The sequence below is a fragment of the Varroa destructor genome, unplaced genomic scaffold (genome assembly GCF_002443255.2).
Source record: "Varroa destructor unplaced genomic scaffold, Vdes_3.0 BEIS01000003.1, whole genome shotgun sequence".
NCBI classification, from domain to species: domain Eukaryota; kingdom Metazoa; phylum Arthropoda; class Arachnida; order Mesostigmata; family Varroidae; genus Varroa; species Varroa destructor.
The window spans coordinates 31794159-31803706 of record NW_019211456.1 but is presented as its reverse complement, the minus strand read 5'-3'; positions in this window follow the sequence as shown (position 1 = coordinate 31803706).

The window sequence follows — 9548 nt, the reverse complement described above, 5'->3', positions numbered from 1 at the left end:
ACCTTACACCCTCTCAGCATCGACACTTCCAGCCGATAATTTTGTCAGAACGAACCGCTGAACTGGACGAGTCTGGGGATTCTTGCATTCCCTTCAACCCAGACGCCGGCACAGGGCCAAACCCCAGGTCGACTGTACCGCTGAGACCCGTCACTCATGCTGTGATAACGATGATAATGTATGTCATCGTCGCCGGTTCGATCATCGATGTCGGAACGCTTTACTTACCCAGAGTTACCGACAGCATCTCCTATGTTTCTGCTGGCTGCTTCTTTTACGTCCCCTCGATGTCTTTTCGAGATGAGTGCGCCCCGGCTGCCCAAAGACGCCAATGCCGGACCCTTTCGAGCCTGTTAGGAGGGCGTACGATAAAAAGCAGCTTATCCCGAAATAAAATATTTATAATGCATCTACTCAGCCATTTATCTCCTTTTTTCGCGAATTCACGCCCAAGTATGCATTTACAAGTTGGCTTCGGAGCTCCTAAAAATTCTCAATATCCTTATTTGCCTTCCTTTACTCCATATCACATCTCTAAACTAGGTGCCCCTATGTAGGCGCCCTTTCCCTTCTCCTTATTGGCTTTGCAGTGTCTACCGCTTTACATATCCCGAGTCTCATATGCGCTAACAGCGATCAAATGCAACCGAATGTTCATAACAAAGGGAACCGAATTCGGAAACGTGTACCGCGCAAACACATACCCGATCCGCCTATGTGCATATATGGGAGTTTTTTTTGCGTGCGGGCTGAGTAAAAAACGGCGACGTAAATAGACGCCTTCTACGGCCTCTTTTAGAAATATATTCTCTTCAAAGAGCATACTAGGTGGAGCGCTACGCATGTTGCTTGCTACCGTAGTAGCTACATATAAACGCGACCATTGTCGAAGTTATCAAACACTGCACCCAGCATGGGTCGGAATTTGTATCCAGGTTGAAACAGCTATCAAGTGATACATAATTAGCGAACGCACACGCACAAGATCAATATAACCTCACTAAAAATATGAAAAATGTGAGAGGCATCACTGCTTTCCTACAAACACATGTAGGCTTTCAGGATAGGGGAGTGAATCAGCATCGGTTGGATATGTCTAATCCAGACAAACCTGAAGGACAAACATTGTTGGGTCACATGGTGCCTACCGCTTCTCGTTGAGACGAGAAAACGTTGGGCGGCGAACGGATCGTAAAGGCCAGTGTGCCTGTCTGTAAGTGTATCTTTCCAGGCATGTAAATACCCGAATTGTAAGTACCTATAAATCTGCAAGGCGTCAAATCCCCCTGTGGGTCAGTGTTCTCGTTTCTCAATCGCCAACCAACAGAGCACGGTGGTAAGCTAGCATGCTATCCTCGTCACCGGCCTAGGCCTAGGCTGCATTATAGTATCATTACAAGCGAGTCAGGAGTGAGATAGGGACCAACCGGAATTCCAAACGCTGATCAGCGAAACTTTGAGGATTTCTGTCTCCTAGCGACAAAGTAAGAACCGGTCATACTGCGTATCCCGCTGAGCCTCCAAGACAGGAACAGCATCAAGAAAAGCGGTAAGTGAAGCAGGCCAAGTTTAAAAAAAAGAGCGAAAAGCCAGCAGCAGAAGCAAAATCATCAACTTCAAAGAAAGAAATCGAGCTTAGCAAAAGTAGGGGAGGAGCAAGTAGGCACTTAGCTGCTTCAAAGCGCTGTGGCCATCGCAGCAGCGACAGCTGCACCTATGAAAGCTAAAGGGAGGTAGAACGCGACGAATGTAGAGAGACGGGATCGTCGAGATGACAGTCGTGATAGTAGACAAACGACGCTGATCCTGTTTCAGACTACACTACGACCATGTTCGAGAGATGTCAACGCTAGCACCGATTACCGACACCACTGCAGCGGACAACCACTACTACGAACAGTGAGGACGGCACACGAATCAAGAAGTTCTTTATCATCTTTCACCTGTTCTCTTTATTTGGCTGCTCTTTTCATCCTCTACTTTACGGCGCCGACGGTGACCAGACCTAATGCTGCTAGCCACGGGCCGTTACGTCCTTCGTGATGGCAAACGCCTTTCCTAAGTCTATCCTCACTTTTTGCTGAGTTGGTTTGTTTTCCGTTAGCTTTCCGCTTTTTTGCCGACTTCGGCTATACACCATAAATAAGTGTATCTGAACGTGACTTTGTATATGAGAGCGTCTCCGGGTATAAGCGGAAACGTGGGAACATTCTACGAATCTGTCATCACAGGACAAGACAGCGGGCCTATCGAATTTCGGCTGTCGGTGGGAAGAAACAGGCAACTTGAACGAACATACCGAGGCATGTGCACGCTTTGTAGATTCATTTGGAGCCATCAAACGGCGTTATTGGATGTAAAGCTCGAACTATAGGGGTCCGTTCGATAAAGATTCCAAGAAGGATTACGAAAAAGACAATGCCTAACTGGGATATGCAAAGCGACTAGACGACCAGGAAGGCAAAGGGGATGCTTTTCTGCAAGCGAAATGTCTAGAGCATTCGGGATCGGCTACGACATTGATCAACGTGATGAGCAATGCTGCCGAAATCGCTTATAAACATTAAGGAACTAACGGGAATTTGCGAGAGCCTATAGAGATTAATAGACACTTTAAGAACTTTCGAACTCGAACGGTAGCGACGTCTCTTTAGCAAAGATCCTCTTCGACTACGAAAACGACAAGAGCCGATGCTGATCAGAGCAGCTAATGCCAAGTCGACAACCACAAAGCGCGATGGATGATGGATTCTGGCTAGACTGCAAGAAACCGAGAGCTCTTAACGGAACCGTGAACGAGGCTGCAGTACACAGCTACCAACAGACATATGCAGCTATAAATTTGACTGAATGAGCGCGCATGCATCAGTATCGCTTACTGGTGTTGCGTTGTTTCTGTAATAAAGATCTACCAGGTTTTTGATAGCACGTTCGTTCCCGCATGCGACCAGGTTGCTTACGAAACGAAAAAACCCGCAATGACGTCACGAATCTGATCGATAAAAGACGATTGTCTTAGACTGGGCGCATGGCTCGCAATCAGCTGGGCATACTTTGGGTATGGAATTAGGTCGTTTTATCGTTTTATTTATCGTTTGCCTTATAAAAACGAAGCATCATATTTTTAAGAAAAAAAAAAAGACAAACTTTATTGTTGTTATCAGTGGCCACTATATACATGGATAATAGTTTGTGACAAAAACACAATTACGCGAATCTTCTGCATTAATACTAAGCACGATGCTATGACCCGGCTCTCGGAGCACGTACTTCCGGTTCGGCAGTTGATACCCTAAACCTCTAAGCTACTCCTGTATACCACTGCATTAATCAAATTGACGCATTTGTCAAGTTTTGATCATTCGTAGTGATTGAGTTTTGACAACTGGTTCCTCTTCTTGGGGCCATAACCCCATTTTATAAAACATTGTATTAAACACACTATAATTATTAAAATATTACAGTTCCGTACGCTCATTCATGTACGATACGATTCTTTGCTCCACATCCACATGTAAATATACTGTTTATTGTTGCGTAGATACATTTTATGAGCAAGAAATAAAAAAAGTTGCAAAATTGTAGTTAAATCTTCGTACTGCTACTTATCGTACATCAGTAGCTCCATGTAAAAACCTCCGCGCTCGGTGTTCGTAGGAGGCCCGTTATTGGTCCACGTGATAGATTAGTGGACAACTTATTAGCTTGCTAATTTTAAGGATACGTTGTGGTGTGGGTTCGCATTAGGAGCCAGCCGCCTGATGCAATGCCCAACGGCAATATTGGACGTGTAACTCGAAACATAAAAAGAAGACCAGTATTAGGGCAAAAACAGCCGATCGATACTACCTGGAATGCTATTTTAAAACCCGCTTCTATACCTCAAATCTTAAACGACATTTGAAAACGTAGACTAACGTCCTACGAAGGTGACGTGCTCATTCGTATTGGTTCTACCAACATGAGTGAACCAAATTCGGATCCCTGTAACACTGTTAATCTTACCAAACTATACTGTTTTACGGCCCGGCAGTCGAAATGATGGAGAGCAGAGGAAACCTAATTCTACCCAAGGGAGTTGTGTATTAAAGGACGTCGTCTGGAATTGTAATCAAACCGGTTTTCTCGATTACAAAAGTGGCGTCTGAGAACGCCAAACAGATAGCGATTATCGTCTGTCCTTAAAGATGTCCTCAGGACCTGTCGATAATCTTGAATGGACTACCTTGGAAATAGGAAAAATAATAGCTTTAATGAACTAAGGGAGCAACGCATAGGAGAGATTTGCAATACTGTTTCGATAAAGCGTTGCAAGATGCGAGAAACATTGTTATTTCTACAACCTACAGCCTATAATTTTTACTTTGTCTCCTGCTACAATCCGTATTGGTAGCAAGGTTCGATCATCCTACCAGTTGATTGATTTATTTTTGAAAGAAAATCGGTGCCACGCTTAAACGTAAGCACGTATTTTTCTTTTAGTTATTGTAGTAGATCTAATGGTACTTCAAGCGTACTTATTTAACGAACCTATGACCTCGCTGAGAATATCACGATAGCCAAAATGTATTTGGACGATTTGCAACGATTCTTGAAAACTTGGCTACATGTTGCAATATTCCATTGCCCTTGTTGATAAATTGCTCGTTCAGGAAGCGACGATTTTTGTGCCTTGAGTACTTTTGAATCCACCAGCAAGGGCAGAACGATGAAAGCATCAATACAGAATAAAGGTACAGAGCCTCTCGTAGTCTTCCAGACTATACTTTCCCTGTATCAAAAAAGAAACTGCAATAGTAATAGAATAAAATCGTATGAAACTATTCCGGTCTTTAGTAGGTTTAAACTAAAACAGAATGCAAAGAAAAACAGGTTTAACGTAACACTGAGAAAAAAAAGTAAGTAATAATTTATTGACATGTCTAAGGAGGCTCGACAACCTCCTTTATAAAATAATAATAAAGAAACGATGCTGAAATCAGGAGATCGAAGGCTATTACTATCACCATCGCTGCTATTATATAATAGTCAAACATCCTTAATTCGCTGTGCTATAGTTTCAACTATGCGCCACCAATGTATGAGATGTGGTCCTCGATTGACGATGGTGGTAACCATTATTATTTTATACTAAGGCTTACTGCCTCATTTCGGTTTCAAATATTAGCTAAAGGCACACAGTCCTCTACGCTGCAGTGGATTACGGAGTATCTGTACGCTGATCTGTAAAATCGGATCGGATCGGATCAGTTATGTGTATTGTATCGCGTTTACTGCTAAACATAGGTCGAAATTTTTTACGAGGTGATCCTTTACGATCACGACGATTTTTCTTCTTTGGTCCACCGTATTTATTCTTTAGCGTGTTCTATATGAAACTATCTTTTCCTTGCGCGCCAACTCGATGACAACTCATGACTTATTTTTTACCGGCTGTTTACGTTTATCCCTACACTACGATTATTAATGTTATTACTCTTATTCATATTGAGTGGGGGCGAAAGGTGACGTGCGGCTAACAAACAACTGCCTCCAATGTCGAACCATTTTCATATCAGCATAAACTTTTACCAATGTACTTTTTTATACGGCAATCATGTACACGAGACAATGCAACGATGACAGGCGAAGCTCCTGTCTTCGGATGCAGAGCCCCTGAATTTCAGAAGTCGTTCATTTGCCACCTACGGGCATATATGGGAGAACGCTGCTATTTACAGCAACGGCAAGGTGGTCTTCAATGTTCATCGTGCACTTGTAGTGTTATTACATTTGTAATAGAGTCTACAGTTTATCGAATCGAAAGACGTACAATACCGTGTGTAATTTAAAATGACTCTGTCAGTAGTGGACGGGTTTGCTTTTCTTGCGTGTTCAGCGGATAACCCAAAAATGTCAGAGCCGGACACTTTCGAGTTAGTTCTCAAAGAAGTTGTGGCTCCACAGTGAATTAACTTAAGTGCTACAGGCTAATTACACAGTTCAAATAAACTGTGGTCATACAAAAGCTTTACGCCAGCCATATAACATGCATTTTTTGCGAAATTCCTTTTAACACCTTTTACAAGCACTTTAACATGAAGCAGATAAATGGAAAAGTTTTTTTTTTTTTTATCAACTGAAGCTTAAGCCATAACAGAAACATATGCCCCGATTTAAAATCTCTGAACTAGATGTTTTTTTGAGTTGTACGTACAGGACCGCGATTAGATCTTCCATCGTGCGCCTATCTAACTCCTATTGAACAGTGTAATATGTTCACGCGCGGATTCGAACCCAGACCATAACGTATCGCTCAAGTTGATCGGGCAAAACACGTCAGCTACTACGCCATCACGACAACGAAAAATCGACCATTCCAACACGTTTTTATCACGATAATCGTCACAATGAATCATCGTTTAGCCAAGAAAATATATGATTATCCTAATCAATACTTGTACTTTCATAGAGGATTGGCTAAATGACAGAAACATATGTTTACATAGTCTAACCAGACCTCAAGAGTCTATTACAGTTCGGGCAGGGGAACCGATTTGCTAATGTAATAAACAAAGCGATCTCGCTCGTTCGCTCGCTCGCTCGCCCGCCGGAAGACGCTTGAAGAAAAGCGTCCTGTAGCCATGTATTTATTTTTAGATATTTCCCACAGCAACTAGGTAAGTACAATCAGTCGACCCCATTTATTCTCTTTTGAACCCATATTTGAACCATTACATATAGATAAAACGTATATGACAGTTTCGAGTAATTAAATAGAGAAATTATAAGTATGCAATGTGGGTCGGAAAGCCATACCTGGTTTGTCGGATTGGTGAGGGAACAAGCTTGTAAAAACAAGCCGACAAACCGAAGTTTTTCAAAACAAGTTATCTAATAAACTTGTTTGGACATTGCAACAGCAGCCAGCTGGAAAATGCAGACCTCTTTTTAAGGAAAATTTAAAGTTAACCTCAAGGGCTTCAATAATTCAACAGCCCCAAACAGAAACTTTTTGGAGGCATAATTTATATTCGGTAAATGTAGTGCAGAGTTGCATATATGACCAATTTATATGCAGTATGCTGCTGCTGCTGCTGCTACTAGCGGATAGAATGCTGTTTTCGATAGAAAGGGAAATAGTACAATGTAACAGTTTGTCTGCCTGTTCATTAAAATGCTTCGGATACGGTGATTTTTATGTTCCGAATCACAGCAATCCATCAGCGTTTTATGTCTTCCTTTTATGTCTTCCTATAACTAACAGGATTTCACAAGCGCGAAAAATTGAATCGCGAGAATAGAACAGCTACGGGTGCTTCCACTGTCATCCGCAAGTCTTTTCAAAACCGAAAGGTAATAATTTTAGTACGTTTTTTCCTCGAGTGCTATCATATAAGGTACGCATAAACAATATATGTTGAAGAGCGTTATTCGAAGCGTTGATCGTTTCTTCACGGCAAGCTAGACATTCGATACATAAGCCAATCTATTCTAATTAGCTTATCCATGCATCGCCACCAAGAGATACTGATCTGTGTATACGTTTATAATACCATCTTCAGCACTTTGGATAATACCAGCTTACGAACATCATTGTTTGTAATCACCATCACTGTTTAATTACAGGTCGGGCTCCGTAGACCTTGGGGGCTTTGTAAACGGTAATTGGCTAGGCGTCACTCTATAAACACATCTATAAACTACATTTTTTGGATTATTCATATTATTAAAGGAAAAAGTTTAGACAGGTTTAATTTCGAATTGTTATTTCAAAATAGTCGTTTCGTCACCGCGTTAACATTCGTAAACAATAGCATTATTACTGCAAAACGATGTCTACTGCCTATTGTATAATGTTATATTATTAACACTTGACGTGTGGCCCTTGGTAACATAGGCCACTGGCATGGTCCCTGTTCTACGATCAGCTTCTATACTGGCAATTATTATTAGAAAACGTACGTTAGAGGACAAGTTAAGCCCACCGATCGCCGGCCGCGACTTTTAATAGCCTGACCTTCGTGCGTGCTCCGACCATAGTAAAGTAGTCAGTAAAAAACTATACATATCTCAAAATCAACAGTGGTCGCATCGGTTACGATTGGCTCCAGAGGCTATACTTGTTGTATGTTTTTTAAAAACCCTTTTTTAAAAAGGGTTGATATCCTGATGCTAAAGACAAACTTTTACTAATAATAGATGCCCTCGAGAGAAATTGCGCTACGCAATGAGGTTGTGAAACTTCATCGAAATAACAACAAGTAATAATAAGTTAATGCTATTGAACTACGTTTCATGTAGCCGAACACAAAACATTGTTTCCACTGTCTTGGTGTAATAAAACTATCAAACATAATATCAATACTTGCTATTTAAAACAGGGTATTTCATGACGTGGAAGCTTGTCTCTCCCACGGATTATAATTATCAATTTCATTCATCAATATCAATTTCATATTGCTCCATTGACTACTAAAAAGGCTTCGGATTCGAAGCTGCCCAAAATTTGGTCAATGGATATGAGCAGTGGTCTACGTAGGCTAAAACAGGGGTAGCTCAAAGCAGAAACTACGTTCAATCTAGATTAGTACGTATCATACATTTAGGTCCAGTCGTTTGTTCGTGCTCGCGCCGATACCTTAACACTTGGAACTAACTTGTAGCTTACGCTCGTTGAAAGATAACAAACACATGGGCACGAAAATTACTTCTTAGGATGGTAATAGTCAAAATCGGGAAAATAATCTGTTAAAAGTACAACATTGTTTTGGTATAGCAGTTGGATTCGAACCAAAATTGGAACTTCATCTGTTAAGTATTTGTTCAATATGCTTACGGTACAATCATTGGTAAAATTAAAATTTAAATCCTGCTAAAGGATTGAAACTGTAGATCCAGGATAACGTTATACTTCATCCAATAATATACCTCAAGAAAACGCTTCGGACACACCCTGCTCTGATATTTCAATAATATTTCTCCATATTTTTGCTCCGCTCATCATCTCTCAACCCTCAAGCTGAAGGAATGATAACTGAATAACCGGCAAACAGGCTGAACAATGGCTCTTGACGAACAAACAATATAGAAAAAAGACTCTAGTTCTCTTTTATTTATTTGTTTATTTATTATGCACTTTAGATATCTCGTTTTGTATGGGACCACAGAACTGACCCCAAATACAGTCGACCAACCCCTTATTCATTCAGCTACAAGTTACGTGGACTACGCATAAATTATATGGTAAAATGGAAAAAAAAAAAACTATACTGTCTATCAGAATCTGGCCACGAGCAAAGTTTTTGGCGACACCTAAAAATGTCACAGATTCGTCAATTTTTCGTTTTTTGTTTGCTTTAACCCTATTTTTCTTTCTTATTGCAACTTACCTCGAAGCTAGACAATCGCCAAATATTCTCCCGTGAGATGAGTTTCACTGAGCCTAGCCATGAATGTGTTGGTCTGCCCTTCAAGAACGCGTACGTATGCGAAGACTCCGTTATTCCGTCAGCGTCCGTGGTAAGGAAGCCTGCCTGCTTGGGTCCATCCGATCGAATATATTCATA